The sequence below is a fragment of the Dermacentor andersoni genome, chromosome 5, assembly GCF_023375885.2.
Source record: "Dermacentor andersoni chromosome 5, qqDerAnde1_hic_scaffold, whole genome shotgun sequence".
Lineage (NCBI taxonomy): Eukaryota > Metazoa > Arthropoda > Arachnida > Ixodida > Ixodidae > Dermacentor > Dermacentor andersoni.
In genome coordinates this window covers 202697441-202720484 of record NC_092818.1, presented here as the reverse complement: position 1 = coordinate 202720484, position 23044 = coordinate 202697441, and the positions used below count along the sequence as shown (strand labels likewise).

Below are 23044 nucleotides of genomic sequence, written 5' to 3'. Positions count from 1 at the left end.
TGCCCACTGCAGGGCAAAAGCCTCTCCCATACTTCTCCAACTACCCCGTTCATGTACTAATTGTGGCCATGTTGTCCCTGCAAACTTCTTTATCTCATCCGCCCGCCTAACTTTCTGCCGCCCTCTGCTACGCTTTCCTTCACTTGGAATCCATTCCGTAACTCTTAATGACCATCGGTTATCTTCCCTCCTCATTACGTGTCCTGCCCATGCCCATTTCTTTTTCTTGATTTCAACTAAGATATCATTAACTCGCGTTTGTTCCCTCACCCAATCTGCTCTTTTCTTATCCCTTAACGTTACACCTATCATTCTTCTTTCCATAGCTCGTTGCGTCGTCCTCAATTTAAGTAGAACCCTTTTCGTAAGCCTCCAGGTTTCTGCCCCGTACGTGAGTACTGGTAAGACACAGCTGTTATAAACTTTTCTCTTGAGGGATAATGACAACCTGCTGTTCATGATCTGAGAATGCCTGCCAAACGCACCCCATCCCATTCTTATTTTTCTGATTATTTCAGTCTCATGATCCGGATCCGTGGTCACTACCTGCCCTAAGTAGATGTATTCCCTTACCACTTCCCGTGCCTCGCAACTTATCGTAAACTGCTGTTCTCTTCCGAGACTGTTAAACATTACTTTCGTTTTTTTTTTTCAGATTAATTTTTTAGACTCACCCTTCTGCTTTGCCTCTCTGGGTCAGTGAGCATGCATTGCAATTGGTCCCCTGAGTTACTAAGCAAGGCAATATCATCAGTGAATCGCAAGTTACTAAGGTATTCTTCATTAACTCTATCCCCACTTCTTTCCAATCAAGGTCTCTGAATACCTCCTGTAAACACGCTGTGAATAGCATCGCAGAGATCGTACCTCCCTGCCTGACGCCTTTCTTTATTGGGATTTTGTTGCATTCTTTATGGAGGACTACGGTGGCTGTGGACCGGCTATAGATATCTTTCAGTATTTTTACATACGGCTCGTCTACACCCTGATTACGCAATGCCTCCATGACTGCTGAGGTTTCGACAGAATCGAACGCTTTCTCGTAATCAATGAAAGCTATATATAAAGGTTGGTTATATTCCGCACATTTTTCTGTCACCTGATTGATAGTGTGAATATGGTCTATTGTTGAGTAGCCTTTACGGAATCCTGCCTGGTTCTTTGGTTGACGGAACTCTAAGGTGTTCCTGATTCTATTTGCAATTACCTTAGTAAAAACTTTGTAGGCAACGGACAATAAACTGACCGGTCTATAATTTTTCAAGTCTTTGGCGCCCCCTTTCTTATGGATTAGGATTATGTTAGCGTTTTTCCAAGATTCCGGTACGCTCGAAGTCCTGAGGCATTGCGTATTGTAGGGGTTGGGGACGGACTTCGGGATGATTGGGCTCCATTGTCCGAGGGCCCACCTGCTCCCGGTGGTACGGCCCCGCTGTGGTCTTCAAAGGCGACCGGTTGCGACGCTGCCAGGCATTCCCGGTACATCACAGCCGTCTTGTTTCGGGACCCACTTTCCTTGCAACAATGCCGGGCGATCCCTTCGTTTTCTGGAAAACTCAAGCATTGAATAGCTACCGCGGCGTACGAACTTGGCACGTGAACTTGTTGGCTCGAGCGATCCTCTGGAATGTGTTGCGATTCGATGTGGTCCGGGGGAACTCGAAGTAGGCGCAGGAAACATCTCCATATTTAACAGTATACAGGGTGGCCAGTTTCTCTAGAACAATCTGCCCACCATCCTTCAACAAAGCCAGCACCGATCGGCGAGAAAAGGCAGAGCACGCTCTACAAGCCAGAAACCAGCGCACTAACGAGAGTGTCGGCATGTATATCGAGGACATGTCCCGTCTCTTCACGCGCGCGGATCCAAACATGACCGAAGAGAAGAAATTACGCCATCTGATGCGTGGCGTTAAACAGGAGCTGCTTGCAGGACTCGTCCGCAACCCACCACACAGTGTTGCTGAGTTTCGCACCGAAGCGACGAGCATAGAGAAGGCGCTGCAGCAGCGTGCCCATCATTACAATCGTGATGTCACCAGCGCAGCGGCCGATATCCTGTCAGGAGGCCTAGGCAGTAACACCGAAGCACTATAAGGGAACTGGTGCGATCAATCGTAAAGGAGGAGCTTCGAAAGCTGCAGCTACCGGAAGCCACGCCGACAGTTTCAACTCTCGCCGCCGTCATTCGAGATGAAGTTCGCCACGGCATTCTGCAGCCAGGACGTAAGGAACCGCCTGTTCATCATGACCAACCACCACCTGTGCGTCGTGTGCCAACGTACGCTGATGTGTTATGTCAACCGACCGGGCATAGTTCTCCATTCGCGACCCCCCAGCAGCCGCCAGCAGAATCTGCGCAGCGGACCCCTTCTAGCAGAGCTGAGGCCACGAAAAAGTGACGTGTGGCGTGCACCCGACCGGACGCCACTCTGTTTCTACTGCGGGGAAGCTGGACACCTTTACAGAATGTGCCCATATCGCAGAGCAGGTCTTCGCGGCTTTACGATAAATGCGCCTTGTCCCCGTAATGGCGAAAGACCCATCGAAATTCAGGACTACTTGACCAGACAACAGGATCCGGCTGCTAGATACCAACACCAGTCACGATCATCAACGTCTGCACGCTACCGATCACCAAGTCAACGCCATCCTCGATTTCACCAAGGCGTCGTTCACTGAGCCCACATCCGGAAAACTGAAGCGAGCGACCTGTGGAGGCGAGGCCGCTGACGTTCGAAAAAGCCAAGATCCTCCGTCAAGTTTACCGAGCAGCCGCGACGGACAGAAGCGGATGAATAAGATAAGTCAACAGAGAATTTCTTCAGACTTGCGCATTAAAATAGACGGTCATGAATTGAGTGCATTAGTTGACACAGGTGCCGATTATTCCGTCGTAAGATATGCACTCACCAAGGAATTGAAAAATGTTTTGATGCCGTGGAGTGGACCCCAGATTCGTACGGCTGGTGGGCACCTCATTACGCCCCTGGGTAGATGTACAGCGAGAATCAGAATTCGGGGTTTTTCTTACGTCGCTGATTTTGTCGTGCTACCAGAATGTTCGAAGGATGTAATACTCGGAATGGACTTTCTCCTAACAAATGGTGCCTTAATCAACCTGCAGAATTCTAGCGTGTCATTTTCTACTAAGCAGGCTATAGACATGCAAGAGTCGGAGGAGCTAGAACACGTTGTCTTGCGGGTTACCGACGATGACATAACCGTGCCACCATGATGCAGCATGCTGGTTCGCGCAAGAAACGAAGCATTCGACGACTCGGAAGGTATAGCGGAGGCCAACGTCGAGCTACTGTTGAAAAAAGGTTTTTGTGTAGCACGAGGAATTGTTCAACTACGCGATGGGTGTGCTGATGTATTGCTGACAAACTTCGGAAGTGAATTTCAGCACGTCGCAAAGAACACAGCCATCGCCTTCCTGCACAGCGCTACTGCGGTCACAGATGTATGTAGCTTAGCGTCAAGGCCGCCTGCTGTCCAAACTATGCATGACGCCGTAACATCAGCTGCGATCAACCAAAGTCTGTCGCCAGCCCAGAAAGAAATGATGGAGGACCTTATAAATGAATTCGCAGAATGTTTCTCCGCCTCGTCAAAGGTACGGCGCACACCAATTGTTAAACACCGTATAATAACAGACGAAGCGACTAGGCCAGTATACCAACATCCGTACCGAGTGTCACGGGTTGAACGAGAGATCATAAAGAGTCAGGTGCAAGAGATGCTTGAGGACGATGTTATTCAGCCATCAAACAGCCCGTGGGCGTCGCCCGTAGTCCTTGTGAGAAAGAAGGGCAATACATTGAGATTCTGTGTTGATTACCGGAAATTGAACAGCGTGACCAGGCGGGATGTATACCCCCTTCCCCGCATTGATGACACGTTGGATCGCCTACGACAAGCAAAATTTTTCTCTTCATTAGATCTCAAGAGCGGATATTGGCAAATTGAAGTAGACGAAAGAGACCGTGAAAAAACTGCTTTCGTAACCCCAGGCGGCCTGTATGAGTTCAAAGCGCTTCCATTCGGCCTCTGCTGTGCGCCGGCGACATTCCAGCGCATGATGGACAGTGTCCTCTCGGGTCTTAAATGGCAGTCATGCTTAGTTTACCTAGACGACGTAGTGGTATTTTCCGCAACATTCGACCAGCATGTCCAGAGGCTGCGTTTAGTGCTTCAAGCCATCCGCTCGGCAGGCCTAACCATTAAACAGGAAAAGTGCCAGTTTGGATTCCAAGAACTTCGTTTCCTGGGTCACATAATTAGCGCGCAAGATACTGGTCCGGATCCCAACAAGACTGCTGCCATTGCACGATTTCCAAAGCCTACAAACAAGAAGACGGTACGGCAATTTTTGGGACTATGCGCTTATTACAGGCGATTTGTAGGAAACTTCTCGAAAATCGCCGAACCTCTGACGAAACTTACTAAAGAAGACGTGCCCTTCATGTGGCATACTGAACAAGAGGTTGCGTTCAAGGAATTAAAGGAACGATTGCAAGCCCCACCGATCTTCGCCCACTTCGACGAGACAGCGGACACAGAAGTCCACACAGATGCAAGCAATCTCGGTCTCGGCGCGGTTTTAGTTCAGTAGTAAAATGAGGAAGAGAAAGTCATAGCGTATGCTAGCCGCACTCTCTTGAAAGCTGAAAAAATATTGCTCTGCGACAGAAAAGGAGTGTTTGGCTGTCATATGGGCCATCAGCAAGTTCCGACCATACCTTTACGGCAGGCCGTTCCGCGCAGTCAGCGATCACCATTCTCTTTGCTGACTGGCAAACTTAAAAGACCCATCTGGACGACTTGCGAGGTGGAGCCTCAGGCTCCAAGAATACGACATTACTGTCGTGTACAGGTCTGGAAGGAAACATAACAATGCTGACTGCTTGTCCCGCTCACCAGTGGAGTCTACTCCAGAAGAAGAAGATTTCCCGTTTCTTACAGCGATGACAGCTTCGGAAATCGCCGAGCGTCAACGGGCCGACACAGAATTGCTCCCACTCGAAGGATACGACGTCATCAAACACCTCGAAGGATACGACGTCCAAGTCCCACGTATGTTTATGAGAGGCTTATCGTCATTTTGCCTCCGAGATAATGCGCTCTACAAGAGAAACATTGAACGCAACCAGGAAAAATTCTTACTCGTCGTACCGTCAGCCATGCGACCAGAAATTTTGGAAGCTTGCCATGATGAACCAACGTCGGGTCACTTAGGTGTCAGGCGGACGTTCGCCAGAATTCGTCTCAAATACATCTGGCCTAAATTGTTAGCATCGGTGCAGCATTACGTGAAGACATGTCGCGAATGTCAAAGGCGCAAAACACCACCCGTGAAACCGGCCGGCCTACTTCAACCCATAGACCTACCAAAGACTCCATTTCAGCAAGTTGGAATGGATCTTCTTCGCCCGTTCCCAACATCATCGTCAGGGAAGAGATGGATCGTAGTAGCGACGGACTATTTAACACGATATGCTGAAACTGGCTGCCTTGAGCGAGGAACCGCAGTTGAAGTTGCAAATTTCTTCGTTTGTAATATAGTACTGCGACATGGTGCACCAATGGTCGTGATTACTGATCGAGGAGCGGCCTTCACAGCTGATTTGATGCAATGTTTGATGAAGATGACTCACACCAGTCACAGAAAAAGCACTGCATACCATCCCCAAACAAACGGCCTGACGGAACGTCTAAACCGAAGCCTGGCCGATATGCTGTCCATGTATGTCGACCTCGAACATAAGACATGGGACGCAATCTTGCCTTACGCCACTTTCGCCTATAATACGGCAGTACAGGAGACAACCCAGGTCACTCCATTTCAACTGGTCTATGGCCGCACAGTAACAACCACACTGGATGCTATGTTGCCAGTAGATGATGACAACAACAACCCGTACGACGTCGACGACTTCCTACAACGAGCTGAAGAAGCCCGGCAGTTGGCACGGTTCCGTATCCGCCAGCAACAACGTAGGGACGCAAGCTACTACAACCTGCGCCGCAGAGAAGTTCACTACCACCCGGGCGACAAAGTGTGGGTATGGACACCAGTGCGTCGTCGCGGACTATGTGAAAAACTCCTTCGCCGATACTTTGGACCTTACGAAGTTATTCGCCGAGTAGGTGACCTGAATTACGAAGTCATCCCTTATGAACAAGAGCGATCAAAGCGGCACGCCCATGCGGAGGTCGTACACGTAGTCCGCATGAAGCCTTACTACGACAGGCAATGAAAACGCATCTATAGATAAATTTGGTTCATACGCATCGGGACGATGTGTTTTCGGAGGGGGACTAATGCCGCAGAGAGCTCTCCACATGCCAGTGACTAGAAATCTCGTGAGGCACCTTTCCAAGCGTCTCATCGCTAAAACCCATTACTCGTCGCATCGCCATTAGAAGAGCGCCAGCAACGCCTCTCCCGTGCACGCGCTCACGGCAGCGCCCGAGTCTGTCGTCCAACGAAAAGCCACGGTGTGGCTCTTGGCCTTCGGGGCGCGTGCGTTCGGCGGGAGACGCGGTTGACTGTGGAATAGGCTCCTGTTAACTCTTCTTTTAAAGTGTGTGAATGCTTAATATTGAGTTTCCGGGCACAAGTTCGCCCGCAATAAACCAGTGTGTTTAGTGTGCTTCATTGAAGAGTGCTACAATATAGGGTAGGAATTCTAATCCATAAGGATATAGCGAGCAACACTGACGGATTCTACAGCATTAATGAGAGGGTAGCTGTAGTCGTAATTAAACTTAATAAGAGGTATAGAATAAAGGTAGTATAAGCTTACGCTCCTATATCTAGTTACGATGACGAGGAAGTAGATCAGCTTGATAACCATGTTGAATTAGCGATGAGAAAAGCGCAAAGTCAGTATACTGTAGTAATGGGCGACTTCAGTGCAAAAGTGGTGAAAAAGCCGGCATGTGAACAAGCATTTGGCACCGACAGCATCGATTCTAGCAACGCTAGAGGAGAGAGGCTGGTAGAATTCGCAGAAAGGAATAAGCTGAGAATAATGAACGCCTTTCTCAGGAATCTTAACAGAAAGCGGATCTGGAAAAGCTCTAATTGTGAAACAAGAAATGAAATTGATTTCATACTTTCTGCCGATTCCAGCATAGTGCAGGATGCAGAAGTGAGAGCTTTTTGATGTAGAAGTGATAGGTAGGATAAAGTGCAGTGATCATAGGCGAATGAGGGCTAGGATTTCCCCTCAATTTCAAGACAGAATGAGTAAAATTGGTCAAGAGGAAACAGGTCAACCTAGGGGCAGTAAGGGTAAAAGCACACAAATTCGGGCTGGTACTTGCAAACACATATGCAGCATTAGAACAGAGAGATAAAGATGACATAGAGGTAATGAATGAAAACGAAACTAGGCTGGCTTCAGAGGCAGCAATTGAAGTGGGAGGCAAGGCATCAAGGCAGCCAGTAGGCAAGCTCTCCCAAGTAACAAAGGACCTAATCAAGAAACACAAAGAATGAAAGTGTCCATCTCAAGAGATCAAGAGAAAAGATAGAATTCGCGGAACTGTCAAAACTGACCAAAGGGCGAGAACAAGTGATATTCCAAATTATAAACGTGAGGAACACTGAAGAAGCCGTAAAAATGGGCGCAGCCTGAAATCAGTAAGAAGGAAATTTGGCATAGGACAAACCAGGATGTATGTACTGAAATATAAGCAGGGTAATATCATCAGCAATCTAGAAGATATAGTAAAAGCAGCGGAAGAATTCTATACTGACCTGCACAGTACCCAGAGGAGCCACGATACCTCCATCCGAAGCAGTAATGAACAGATTGCAGAGACTCCTCCTATAACTAGCGGTGAGGTCTGAAGCGCCTTGCAAGACATAAGAGGGTGAAAATGGGCAGGAAAAGATGGAACAACAGCCGATTTAATCGAAGTAATCCAAGGGAACAGGCAGGTTTCAGGAAAGGATACTCTACAATGGATCACATCCATGTCATCAATTAAGCAATCGAGAAATCCGCAGAGTACGATCAGCCTTTCTATATGCCTTTCATAGATTACCAAAAGGCATTCGATTCAGTAGATATACCAGCAGTCATAGAGGCATTGTGTAATCAAGGAGTACAGACCGCTTACGTGAATACGTTGAAAAATATCTATAGAGATTCCACAGCCACCTTAACGCTACACAAGAAGAGTAGGAAGATACCTATAAAGAAAGGGGTCAGACAAGGAGACACAATCTCTCCAATGCTATTCACTGCGTGCTTGGAAGAAGTGTTCAAGGTATTAAACTGGGAAGGCTTAGGAGTAAGGATCGACGACGAATACCTCAGCAACCTTGTGTTTGCCGATGACATTGTTCTATTCAGCAACACTGCAGACGAGTTGCACCAAATGATTGATGACTTTAACAGGGAGAGTGTAGGAGTGGGGCTGAATATTAATATGGAGAAGATAAAGAAAATGAATAATAACCGGGCAAGGGAAAAGAGTTCAGGATCACCAGTCAGCCTCTGGAATCTGCGGAGGAGTACGTCTGCTTGGTCAATTAATCACAGATAACTCTGATAATGAGAGGGAAATTCATAGAAGAATAAAATGGGCTGAATCGCATACGGCAGACATTGTCAGCTGCTGACTGGAAGCTTACCATTATCACTGAAAAGGAAGGGGGTACAATCAGTGCATTTTACCGGTGCTGACATATGGGGCGGAGACTTGGAGACTGCCAAAGAAGCGTGAGAACAAGTTAAGGACCGCTCAAAGAGCGATGGAAAGAAGAAGAACGCTAGGCATAACGTTAAGAGACAGGAAAAGAGCGGTTTGGATCAGAGAGCAAACGGATATAGCCGATATTCTAATTAACATTAAGAGAAAAGAATGGCGCTGGGCAGGTCATGTAACGCGCAGGTGAGATAACGGTTGGACCATTAGGGCTATACAATGGCTACCAAGAAAAGGGAAGCGCAGTAGAGGACGGCAGAATAGCAGGTGGTGCGATGAAATTGGGAAATTCGCGGGTGCTAGTTGGAATCGGTTGCCGCAGGACAGGGGTAATTGGAGATAGCAGGGAGAGGCCTTCGTCCTGGAGTATACATAACATAGGCTGATGACATATATATATATATATATATATATATATATATATATATATATATATATATATATATAGTTCATGGTCTAGTATTCCAGTGGTTTTATAACTAGCATGGGTCCCTACTTGCCTTGAGCTAGGGATTCAGATGTCCTGTACAATATTTCCTGTGTACTTTTCCTATTTTGAATAAACTTCAACTTCAACAGAACGGGGCTGCTGTGCTGAGAGAACAGGATGTGATACAAGCCGTCAGACACACTTGGGTCACCGAGAATGAGCCACTACGTTTGTGACACACTTCAATGACCGAATTTCATGCCACCTTGGTTACATGCCACTTGGTATATGCCGCTCCTCAATAACCTTTTTGATGTCAACATCGGTCATTGGGCATATGCTACTTGGCTTGTACAGCTCTTCAATAAATCTCTTAGACGCCAACTTGAGACTAAGCCCGAAGGCGCAGGGTCGAATCACGGCCTCGGCGGCCACATTTCGATGTGGCCGAAATGCAGAAACACCCGTGTAACGTCCATTAGATTCACGTTAAAGAACCCAGTTGGTAAAAATTTATCCGGAGTCCCCCACTACCGCGTCTCTCATAATCATGTCGCGGTTTTGTAACGTAAAGCCCTAGAATTTAATTTTCAACAACTTGACTAGCTGAGCATTGTTGGATCTCTCTGGACGAAGGTTCATCCCTAGCGCTGCCACCGGTTGTTGGATCTGGAGGACAATCCCAATTGCTGTCCCCCAGATTTTGGACCTTGCCGTTGGGTGCGGGAGTTGACCGAGGTTGAGGAGGACTTTGTGATGAAAACTGGAGGTTTATTTACATTATTTACAGTGAGAGTACAAAGAAATTAACAGTCATAAGGTCACTACGGGCCGGCAGCAACTCGGACGCTGCGGCCCGTGGCAAGAAGCTCGAAAGAGTTGAATGAAGGAATCTCCCTTGCTGCTCCCGGTCTCTGGCCGGTCTCCCTTTCGGTGTCTCGAAGTCACGTCACGTTCGGCCAATCGGCGAGCCCGCTCAGGTGGCGTCATTCTTGGCCAATCAGTGAGCCCGCTCCGGTGGCGTCATTTTCGGCCAATGGGAGGCGCCCGTGCAATTGTGTCACACCCCGCGCAGAGGGTCACTCCTTGGGCTCCAATTGTCCGAGGGCTTACTTCTCTGTGCGATACTGCCTTCCTGGCTTGCAACTGCCTTCACAAAGCCAGATGGGAGGATTGCTGCCAGGGCTTCACGGTGCATTACAGCCGTCTTGCTTCGGAACCCACAATGCCTGGAACAGGGCCAGGCTCTCGCTACACTTTCGGGAAGAGTCAAGCAGTGAATAGCTCAACCTGCGGCGCACGAGGTGGGGGACGCCAACTTGTTTGGACGTGCGGCGCCTCGGGAACGTGGTAGATGTTCTTCTGCGCTCCTTAATTAGGTGTGAGGTGATTCAATGTGGTCTGGTGAACTCGAAGTAGGCTCAGGAAAAGGTCCCGTATCTAACAGTATGTAGCTTTAGGCATGTTCCACTCTTTAATGACAAAAAGAAATCCTTGAAAATTTATCCGGTGCCGAGCGGAATCGAACCCGCGACATATACGTTGAGACAATGTTATCAGAATATATACGCATTTACATACAAGTGCCACGCGCGAATTCCGTGGTGCCGGTAGATGACGCAGTGATCTCAGTGAGAATAAAGCCCCTTAAACTTCGTAATGTAGCGTCACGCTTTGAATAATACCGCCTCTTCCTCGAACGCTCTAGTCGAGGCCGACGCCGCGTCGCTATTGGCCTAATAGCATCACGTGGGCCCTCGCGCCGCCTTTGTTTACATCGTGCTTCAGCTCCATTTTCGGTTGAGAAGCGTCTACGGAGCGGCAAGGAGCGCATGTTGGCGCCGTTGCTATTCTGTGTTGTTTCACCTGCTACGCTCGAGCGACATAGGCGGCGCCACGGTAGGAGGGAGCGCGAAAGAGATGGAAACGAGGAGTGAAGGCGGAGGAAGAGAGCGTCGCTATTTTACGAAGTTAAAGGGGCTTTAAGTGAGCTGCTGTACATGCTCCGTTTACGGTGCCAGAGTTGCGCCACTGCCTTCTCCGCGCCGCTTACTCCACTTCCAGGATGACCTCCAGTGATTCCAGTGGATGGATGGATGCTATCAGCGTCCCCTTTGAAACGGCGCGGTGGGTTGCGCCACCAGGGGCGCGATCGGAGATGTTTGTTCATAGCGCTTGTTCAATTTCGCCGTGGTCTCGCCGCGCGCGATCGGTCCAGGCCAATCGCGCGCGGCGAAACCATGGCGAAACTGAACGAGCGCTCCGAGCAACCATCTCCGATCGCGCCCCAGGCTGTTGTTATTTTACCTAATCTCCTAGCTACATTTAATGTAAGAGAAAAAACGAACAAAGAAAAACTGAATTTCCAGCATCAAGCATTCTTAACCACTATGGGGAATTTTGTCTTTGTACGTCTCCGTTGTTTGGTATCGCCCTACTTTTCTGCCACCAAACTTCCAATCGCCTCTTATTAATCTCTTTAGCCGACATGTGTACTTTCCCCCTGCTATCGCTGAACCGATATGAGCTTCCAGGAAGCCTGAGAAGCCTAAATCGACCGCTGGGTAGATATCTTCACATTCTAATAAAACATGTTTCGTCGTTTCCGTAGTTTTACCCCAATGCACATGCTTCTCCTTCTTTTTTGTGCCTCGCTTTACAAGTACGCGTTCTAAGGTATCCTGATCTCGCTTATTCAAAGAGCTTCCCTTTGATTGATTATAAAATGTCTTTTCCAGATTTTGTTTTTCCTCTTGGGTACTTACTCAAAGCAGGTTTCTTTTCAATTACCGCCATTCATGAGATTGTCTCAGCCTCTCTGACTTTGCACTTAATATTCTTTGTTGCCATGTTACTTACTATACCGGTCGCATATTTGCTGTTAAGCTTCCTATTTCTTTTCCTCCACTGTGAATCAATGTTCTTCCTGTACAAGTATCTGAACACTCTAGCGACCCACTTATTATCATCCATACTCCTAAGTCGTTCTTCAAAATCAATTTTTACCTGAGCTTCTCTGACTTCAAAACTTGTCCAACCCATATCACCCTGCACAGCTTCATTTGTAGTCCTCCCGTGGGCGCCCAATGCGAGGCTTCCACTGATCTTTGGTTGCCATCGAGGCCTGACTGTATCCCTCATTTCGAGCTAATAACCGCATTTCCAAATGCAAATCCTGGAACTATTTCACCTTTCCACATACTCCGGAGCCCCTCGTACCTACTGTATCCTTATAGATCTCTGTGTTTCATTATGGCCTGATTTCTCTTTCCTTTCGCTATCGGTGTTTTTTCCTGTGTCTCCAGATATCTATTGCCCTTGTTTATCCATATACCAAGGTATTTGTATTCTTTTACCGGAGGTATTTTCTGACCCTGCATTAAAACTGTCTGTTCGCTGTTTTCATTAAATACCATAAAACGTCATTTTCTAACGCTAAATTTTAATCCTAAATTTTCACTTGTCCACAGATAGCCGCCAGACGTTGCATATCACTTTGCTCGTTAGCAAGCAACACAATCTTGTTCGCATAAAACAGACCTGGAAGCTGTTGCTCTACTATGGTACCCTCCTGTTTGCATGACAAATTAAACCCGATATTACTTACTTCTAATGCCCTTTGCATCCGTACCATGTACATCATAAGCAGCAGTAGGGATAAAGGGCACCTCTGCCTCAGTGGCTTGTTGCTATAAAGTTTCTCCTCGCTCATCATCCCTTCCCATTCAACGCAAACAGTATTTCATAGGTAAATCTCTCTCAAAAGCTGTATACAATTATCGCCAAATCCTTCCCCTTCCAGAATATCCCACAAAATGTTGCCATCTACATTTTCATACGTTCCTGTGATGTCTAAAAAAGCCACATATAACGGCCTCCTTTCTAACCTGCATATTTTATTACACTGAGTAAGAAGGAGGAGGAGGAATGAACGTTTATTGTGTGAAACAGCGAGAAGGTATTCCTTCTTCGCCCTAGGTGGGCGGCTCTCTCAGTCCAGAAAGCCGAGTAAGAAGAAATAAATTGTTAACCAGACGCCTACCGACTACGAATCCATTCTGGAGTTGTCCCTATATGTCATTATTATCTGTCTATGCTTGCAGCTTTAATTTAATCACCTGCATTGCTAACCTGTATATTACCGACGTAATGGTCAACGGTCAATACGAGTGAATTCTATCTTTTCCCCCTTCCCATTACAAATTAAATTCATTCTACCTTATCGCCAACCGTAAGCATTTTTCTACTGCTTTCAACAGAGCTTCCTACTTTTTCATCCTAGTTCGTTAATCAGCTTAGCGGGAACCTCATCTAACCTTGTGACTGTGCGCTTAGGAATTTTCTCTTCGGCTTTTTTCCAGTTGAAATTTCTCAGCACCAGCTCCTTTTTCATCTGGCTCTCGTTCATTCTCTTCTTTTTCTCTAAAGCCTCGTCGCCATTGCCTTGGAAAGATTCGGATGTTATTTTGCTGATGTAATTTAATGTCCCATCCCCTTCCCGTTTGCTTCCATCTTTGTCTAGGATATGTTGTTATATTGTTCCAGACTTCCTGCCTAATACCCCGCTATTCCCCTTGCGTCATCACGTGGACAAACAGGCTCCAATGAGTTGCGAAGAAGCCAACATTTCGCAAGTAACGCCAACACTCCGTTGAAACCGGCCGACCAAGCGCAATTGACATATGCACTGTTATTCTTGTTGGTTCTTCCTCAGTGCTGCTGGTTGAAATATACGTGTTCGCGGGTGTTATTGGGAGTGCACACAACACAGCATCGAACACCCCGACACGAACAGCACGAGGGAGCAATGGGAGGCACTGCTGTCCAGCTCGGCCCTCGACGACCAGCTCAAGCTGATCCAGTAAGCTTAGAAGATAGCAAGAGCCAGCGGAGCCCTGGACTAGGGGCCCCGACCATTAGCGATTCTTCTGATTATTCTTTTAATAAAGCTTATCTATCTGGGTTAACTTTCGCAACCAGTGCCAGACAGCGCACTGACCGCTCTTGAAGTATGACGGGGTGCAAAAAATTGTTTTGTTTTTGTCCAGGCACGGCGCTGCAGAAGTTGTACAATGCAATGTACCCACAAGAACTGCACTCGTACAATAAACACGTAACGCGTGCTGCCATAGTCAGCGCGTGTGTCTGCTACATACGAGACCCATAACACGGCTCAATTCATACATGATGGTACACTGGCATGGTTAGAATCAACATAGTCGGGCACGGGGGGATGTCAGGGCAAACAATGTATGAATGCATGCAATTCCGCGTGTCATTCACCTGGATCGTATTTAGCTTCCTTACTTTACACACAATGAATGTTGAACGCGGCAGCACTCTTTCTTGAATACGCGCGTTCAAGTCTTCCAGCTGTGCATGTCTAATAAGAATTATACCTAATCTATGAAAACTTAGCCTTATATTCGACGCCTTGCATATAAATTGAAAAGGCTCGCACAGGTTATCGCCACCATATGTGCCGGTGTATGTGTTCGTCAGACGCTCAATTTTCAGTAATCATTAAGTAATAAGGTACGCGAGCGAACAATCCAGGCTCGTATTCATGAGGTGAGTGATCGACTTGTACTCGCAATATATATAAAAATGAAAAGAAAAGCGTGCTAGCATTGCCCCGCGAGCGCGGCTCCTACGCGATACCGGGAGTGCCTTTCCCGCATAACTTTGGAGGCCAAGATGGCGTACATTGGCGCAGCTCTGCTCCCTAAAGGGAGCCGCCCATTGCGCAACTATTAAGCGAGAAGCGCCAGGGACGGCCGGCGGCAAACACTCCTCGCACAGGACGCGTTTCAGTCGCGGCGTAAATGGCGCGTCGCTACGTTGCTTCAATGCTAATCGCATTAACGTCGACATTCACCGTCAGATGAATTTGCACGAATTTTTCTTTTTACTTCTGTAGTTATTAAGGAGAAAAAACAGAGCCAAACAAGGAAAGGAGTTGCACTTGTTGAATTTGCCACAGAGGACACTGGCGCTTGAAGGAACATTGCACCTCGTCATTGGATTCATTTCTTATGACGCGCATTTAGGCTATTAAGGTGTGCTGATCATTATTGGGATCAACTGCAAAATACAGCAACATTTATGCTCATAAACACGCAAAACCGAGCGAAATCACCCATCACCCACGACACTGCTTCAGCATTAAACGTAAAAGGACAGATGGAGGCAATCTTCATAGATAGCTCGAAAGTATTTGATAGGATATGTCACAGTAAGCTCCTCGATAAACTTGGGTTAATCATTAAACAGGATAAGCTCCTTGCCTGGTTAACTGACTATTTACGTTCGAGGTCTCGGTACGTTGTTTTTAATCATGCGCAGTCGGCCACAATCAATGTGACTTCTGGGGTCCCACAAGGCTGGGTCTTGAGGCCACTCTTCTTTATTTATATATTAATCATGACGTTGAGTCATTTGTGATTCTTCTGTTAAAATAAGATTATACAGCGATGACTGCGTGCTTTATTCCAGCGTTTGTAATTTTAAGAAACTGTATCGATGACACTTACGAATTAAAAAAAACTTTTCAGCCTCACGTATTGCTATAACTGTATTATTCTGAGCAGTGTTAACGAATATAAATACTTAGAAGTAACTTTCATGTCTAACTTGAAATGGCGCAGACACATAGACACAAGTTGCGCGAAAGCACCGCGAAAGTCAGGCTACCTAAGACGAACCCTCAATAGTGCACCTAAAGAACGCTAAGTGACCGCCTACAATAGCTTGGTAAGAGCAATACCCAAATGCTGTCCTTCACCTTCACTGTCCCTTCACCTTGTCTGCAATGTGCACAAAATTGAATCAGTGCAGAAGAAAGCAGTTCGATTTATTCTTTCGACCACTCTTCTCCCCGACATCTTAAGCAGCCGAACTATCACTGACCCCACCAGCAGTCAGACGTAAATGCGTGCGCCTCATTCTCCTGCACAAAATAGTTAATCAACATGCCGGCATTGTAAATTGCCCACTCTTTTCAAAAGTTGCACAGCACCCCACACCAGACGGACTCACCCCTTGAACCTTGTTCCCACTTGAGCTATTAATGAAATTATGGGGTTTTACGCGCCAAAACCACTTTCTGATTATGAGGCACGCCGTAGTGGAGGACTCCGGAAATTTTGACCCCCTGGGATTCCTTAACGTTCACCTAAATCTAAGCACGCGGGTGTTTTCGCATATCGCCCCCATCGGAATGCGGCCGCCGTGGCCCCTTGAGCTATCTCTGGATTGTTTTAAGTGTTTCTTCGTTCCAAACACCATTGAACTTTGGAATAAACTTGAAGTTTCTTGGCATGAATTGCCTCTTGATCAATTTGTTATTCAATTGCCCAATTATTTTTGCCAATCTTTCTTTGCTTTCAAGGCTCGTGTGCTCACTCCTGCGGTGTCTTGCTTACGGAAGATGGCAGTACGTGTAAAAAAAATGTTTATCTCCATTTTGGAATCATTAAAAATTCCGAAATGTGTGCGAAATGTGTAGCTTGGAGACAAAACATACTGAGAGCGGTTTGTTTCAACGTAAAAGTTTTTCATAAATATGCGCTTTAAAAATATATCACCCAACACTGTGTGTGGTATTGCTGAACGATTGGCCAGTCACATACAAAGGTCCCCACATGATTTCAGGGGAATATATACAGGGTGTCCCAACTATCATGCACCAAGATTTAAAGATATACAAATGCCACGTAGCTGGATAGAGCCAATGTAATGTTGTTTGCCGTCGCTTGGAGCTACTCAGATTATTTTTTGCATTCCCTCTGATTACATAATGAGTCATGATCAATTAATCAACTTCCTCAATATTATAATTAGATGAAAAGTGTCAATAAGAAAATTATAGAACAACACGAAAAACTCCTGATACAGCTTTCTTTTCCTCACTACGTGCTATATAAAAGTGTTTTTCCGAACGTGAAAGTGCCTCCGGTCGCGCGGCAGTCACTGCGAGCCACGACTGCTCTGTCGTCGGGGCTCGGAATCTTTAACAATAAAAGAGAAGTGGCGGTGGAGGTTGCTTCCCCAATTTCTCTCACCGTGCGGATCATCGCATCACCCCACCGTTTCCTGAAATCAAGACCCACCCTGTGCAGCTAACGCCGCCGCCTCTGCGCGGCCTTCTTCCGTGTGCCCCCAAGTGTACGCTCGCATACGCGATGAAGACAAGCGTCCAAGAGTGGTTCGAGGACGACGATCGAGTCAGCCACTACAATAAGTGGGACAATTCTCATAAACTCGCAATGTCCCTTTCTCTCCGACGTCGCTAAAGCCTTGGTTCTTGAACCACGAGCCTGACCTCCCTGAGTGGACCATTTGCACGCACAAGTTTCGTGCTATTTTATACCTTCCTGCTTTTCGCACTGAAATCGCGAAAAAGAAGTTCGACCAGCGCGTTTAATTTTGCGGAGAATCGTACATGTTTCACACTGAAGATGTCCTCGCCCGTACAGGTGTGTAAACTCCACTACGTCAGAAAGCGACAGCACATCGTCAAGGGGATCAACACTATTGGCTTCAGCGCTCTGGCTACAAAGAACCCTGCCACCGTGCAAAATGTCATCACCAAGTGCCAGCGTCTCGAGCAAGTGCAATACCTTCGCGTTCACACAGATACGTACGACGATCGCCTCCCTGAGGTTGCGAACCTGCGCGCTTTGATCAGGACTATTACACGTGAGCAACGCCACGTGAAATGCTCTCCCTGTGCTTCTGGCACCTCCGCTCCTGCGACCGGCTTGCGCGCAATCATTAAAGAACAGCTCGCGTCTGCTCCCCGTGCCACGTGTTCTGACGCTACCGGTGTTCTATGCAGTAACAACGTATGCCGACGTCGCCGCGATGTCTCCACTGACGACCACGGCTTTGACCAGACCTTCTGCACGCACACCCGTGACTTCAGTCCGTGCTCAACCAGTTCACTCTGTTTTGCGTCCTGCCTTTCTTATTACTGCGGGCACACATTTCCCGGTCCTGCCAACGGCGCCAACATGACAAGAGGCGCTGCCACGCTCCTCAAGAACGCTGCGGTACCCGTCTGCTTCAGGATACATAGAACTACAGCTAGGCATCTTTACTCACCACATGGTACTCCCATACGCGGTGAGAGCCTGTACGACGCTAAATTCTTATTTAATTGGAGCCTAAGTTAAGTTCAGTGTAATCAATGTAAGCCAGTTGGTTCTTTTTCGGCACCACCCATGATATTGTAATTAGTTGAATATGCGCGCAACCAGACAGAAATTTATATATTTTCTGCCCAATCACATAAGCGTAACAGTGAACCAGCATGTCGTGGGTTCTTTAGTCAAAGCTCTGCCTCAAATAGCACAATCACCGAAACATTTTCTTTTTAATTATGGGGTTTTACGTGCCAAAACCACTTTCTGATTATGAAGCACGCCGTAGTGGAGGACTCCGAAAATTTCGACCACCTGGGGTTCTTTAACGTGCACCTAAATCTAAGTACACGGGTGTTTTCGCATTTCGCCTCCATCTAAATGCGGCCGCCGTGGCCGGCATTCGATCCCGCGACCTCGTGCTCAGCAGCCCAACACCATAGCCACTGAGCAACCACGGCGGGTCACAATCCCCGAAACATGCTCGTTGAACGAATGCGAATAGAAGTTGCCTAAACGTAATTTACAGTGCACCGCACAATCAAAGTCTTAGCCAGTGTCTCCTATTACGTCGAGCAACATGAATAACTTCCCGAGCGTCAAACGACATGTGGCAATGTGACAACACGACATAAGAGCTTGCAAATAATTCTTTCACCGTTTATATGCGCAGAAATTTTAGACAATCCAGTATAGTCTGAAAATCTCTGTTACTCAATTGAACGGCCAGGAACTGCTTTGAAATTTCTTGTAGAAATGTCGTTTCCGTAACCGTTTGCAATCCACTTAAACGACCTTTTTAACTACGCACGAAAATATGTTTATTCTCCATTACACAAACCGCGTGATTGACAGCACAAATCATCATGTAAAAGCATCAAAATTATCCCAGCGTGTGAAAAATACGTCCGTTTATGCGTTTATCCCTTTTAGCTCATTAAATTCACTGCCGGCGGCGACGTTACAGCTTCATGCCACAGCAGCCCGACCTTCGTCATCGCCATGTCGCTTGTCGGAGCGGTCTGGACCTATCGTGGGATTCCGTCGTAGCCACTTAGTTCTTGAGACGATTTTGTCGTTCTGAATCGACTTACGTGGCCTTTTTGTACCGCCCAAAATATTGAAGCTTCGTCACCACTGCTGTCGTATCATCCAGCGACCACAGCGCGCCAGTCTCCGGTAATAGATATGACAAAGATGTACCCCTTACGGCATTTTCGTGTTTAGAGCGCAACTCCCGTTCCTGTGGCGAGCGTCGGTGGCGTAACCGAACGAACGAGCAAAGCGGAAGATGAAAGAACGAACGCCGAACGGGACATGAAATACGCGAGCCGCGAACAGCGGAGACCAATGAGAGCGGCCCCTTCAGTGTCGTGTGCACGGGAAACTGGTGCCATGCGGACACTCCCGACCACTCGATACGTACTCGTATCTGGTCTCAACCGGACCACTGGTTTCGTGCTTACCGTCTTCTTGCGTCACCACTCGTTCGCGCTTGTTTGGTTTACGGTATGCACGACGCAAACGGTGCAGTACCTTCTGTCACGCGGCACCAGCGATTACACCGACACCTTAGACGAGTCATGTACGCGCAGGTCACATTTCCCACGACTGCCGACTCTGCTACATGTCTCCCTCAAGTTGTTTGCCTCAATGTAACGCGAAATAAAAACACGTATAGAACTGCACTCAAATTTCGCAATAGGGAGTATCGTAATCGTCGATGATTTTTTTTCGCTTCGTGAATACACTTCCGTACTTTAAATTCTCTCACGGGAAAATTCCTTCGTAAATGAGTTTTGTAAATTCGGCATCTGATTCTTTGATGAGGTAAATAAAATGTCCTGCGGTACAGACCTATAGGTAGTCTATGTGAATATTTGTATCGGTATTATTCGTGCCAGACACAAAGAAACCGTTTAATATCATGTGATCATTAGAGCATTATAGCGTAGGACGAGACTCGAGACATAATACCAAACACCAAGAGTGTAACTTCTGTAGGGATCTTAATTGCCAACCGTAGAAGTACTCTCCACACCACCGTAGACATTCCTATATTTATTATTCTGGCTACAGCGCGAAAGAAGACATGGCGGACAGAACTTGACGCACACAGCGCCTTGTGTGACTTCTGTCACCGTCCTGTCTTCTTCGCGCTATACCCATAGTCATGAATTACCAACAAGCCCAACCTTCAACATTTCTGTATTTGCTTCCATATCAGTTCTATCAGTACGTCATTCACATATGACGTACATGATGTGACAGTACACTGACACATCATGGTAATAATATGTAGTCTTGTAAGACTCTCTTCCGCAGGAGACAACAAGAAATAAGGCACGAAAGGCGATTCCTTTTCAGACATGTGATGCCCCCCCCCCCCCCCAGCCATCTTTTTTATAGCTTTGTTAAAACATAAACTCAAATCCTAGTTGACAACTCCCGAGAACGCTAGCCTCGAGACGACTAGACGCGCTCAAAAAAATACTGAGCCGTTCCTTCATAAGGTTTACTGATAACCCTCGGGGGCATCTTGGACTGCTCCCCAAAGGTGCAGTCGAAATACCATGCAAATTAGACGCAAAAAGCGCGCATTAATCTTATTTGCAGACGTTTGCTCCTCGGTGGTCTCAACTCAGGTGGCGTAAAGCACCTTGAATTGACTTACCTGCGCATCCAGACTCCGGCATAAACAACGATAATTATTAGCTGCACCCTGCACATGCCATACTGCATTGCTTACCGTGCACTTGGCGGGATGTCGTTGGAAAAAAAAAAGAAACTGGCGGAAATTCCAGTTTTTAGCACTGGATGAGTTTTCAAACTTTTCCGCAGCAGTCATCCCGACAGCGCACTTCAACAGCTTGGAGGTCGCTTAAGCTTCGCCTTTAAGAGCGGGACGCGATAGCATTCAAATATCCCTGACTGTTTCTCCCGCTTCCCGGCAACTGCAGCTTGTGTAACCGCAATGTTTACCGGGAAACGCCGGCGACGAACGCTGCGCACGAAGGCGAGGTTTCTGGCAGAAACGCGGCCTCTTGCGTGGACCGATCCCGGAGGAAGTGCACAGCCGCGCCAAAAGAAAGAAAAGGAAACATAACTTTTAGGTTTCCGTTATCGTTTCGCACTCTTAATCTGAGAAGATTTAACACAAAAGGAATGCGTTGTCGGTGATTTGTTTTGTGACATTTGTTTGTGGGCTGTCATTCTCAAAATTCCGAGGAATAACCTTGTCAAGAATATAAGAAAAGGTATGAGCAACGTCAGCGATAGAATGGTTTGGCAATGTAACCCGCATATACCACATGTCATATAGCAAGGTGTGGCATGTACATATACCTAAATAGATACGGAAATTTTCGCTCACAGACGAGCTCTCCGCCGACATATTCTGCGACATGGGGCCCTGACGCGATCGCGTTAAAATAACCCGTTCTCACGTGCGCCACTTCCTCGTGTTCAAGCACTTGTTCGGAACAGGGGCCCAAGCTTCCACCTTTAGGCGGCTACATATCTGTCATATGCGTTCGGAAAGGCACCCGCCGTGGTTGCTTAGTGGCTATGGTGTTGGGCTGCTAAGCACGAGGTCGCCGGATAGAATCGCGGTGGCCATGGCGGCCGCATTTAGATGGGGGCGAAATCCGAAAACCCCCCTCCCCCTCCCCATATCTTTTTCTTTATTTTTTTTAAGCCAAGCGAAGAATCAGTTCCCTCACACAACTGCGTAAGATAAAATTTGTAATCAAACGGAGGTGCGTGAAACGTATGTGTTACCAACCGTTTCTTCGTGGCTAGTAATGTGCGCTGTACTCTGGAAAAGTGCCTCGACAACAAAGACATTGAAATGCATAATTACGCATACGCTAGAAATGCACATGATTTTTTTTTAAACACACGTGATAATGCAACTAACAGTTTCAAACTGCTTTTTCTTTTCTTTTTGTTTGTTTTTACTTCTTAGGTAGCATTGTGAGCCAGCCTTCGCTAAACAGTCATACCCTTCATCACCACATCATTCTAATGAAGACCGTCTGGATAATGTCCAGTACTTTCCACCCTATAATGTGCCGCTTCCTTACTGCCCCTCTTGCGCCTACATTAGATAGGAAACCTTTTAGCAAGATTTAGACTCGCAAGTCTTCTGCTACGTCACAGAGACACCTCATTGGCCGACGCCACGTTTTGTCGATAGCCAGCATATTTTGATTGTGCGCATGCGCTGAGATTGTCGTTGCGGCGATGATTAGCAAAGGGCAGCAGTTGCGAAAAAAGAAGTCGCTCCAATCTTCCTCTCCGTAAACATCCTGGCGTCACGGCCCGCGCGCAAAGCGAAGCGAGAGACGTGTGCAAAACATTTCTCTCGCACCATGGCTACCACGGCATCTGCTGCGATAGATTTGCATAAGTACAGTCGAGCGCGATTTGAAGGTTATCGCGCGAGCGTCAACCAGCCCAGCACTCCAGGCACCTGGCGGCCGGTTTCGGGACAGGAAAAATCATGATTTCGCACTCTTCTCTCCCTCGTTCGCTGTTACATACAACAACCATCACCCCGCGACAAACTCACCGCCCTTTCTCTCTATTCTAAGCTTTCCATTTGTTGCGATAAAGTGTGAACTTGGTTACCTCGTATCTTCGCGGGCTTAAGCTAATGTTCTAGGTCACCCATTCTTCCTGGCTCAGCAGCAATGACGTTACATAGGCTAGATACAGCTTCGTAACGTCCAATTTCAGATAA

At 47.2% G+C, this 23044-nt stretch overlaps 1 protein-coding gene across 2 annotated transcripts in view; it reads right to left on the bottom strand.

The window, feature by feature from the left end:
• Window positions 1–23044, bottom strand: part of LOC126531848 (uncharacterized) — a 724626-nt gene that overhangs the window by 679780 nt on the left and 21802 nt on the right. The gene's annotated exons all lie outside the window — the stretch shown is intronic.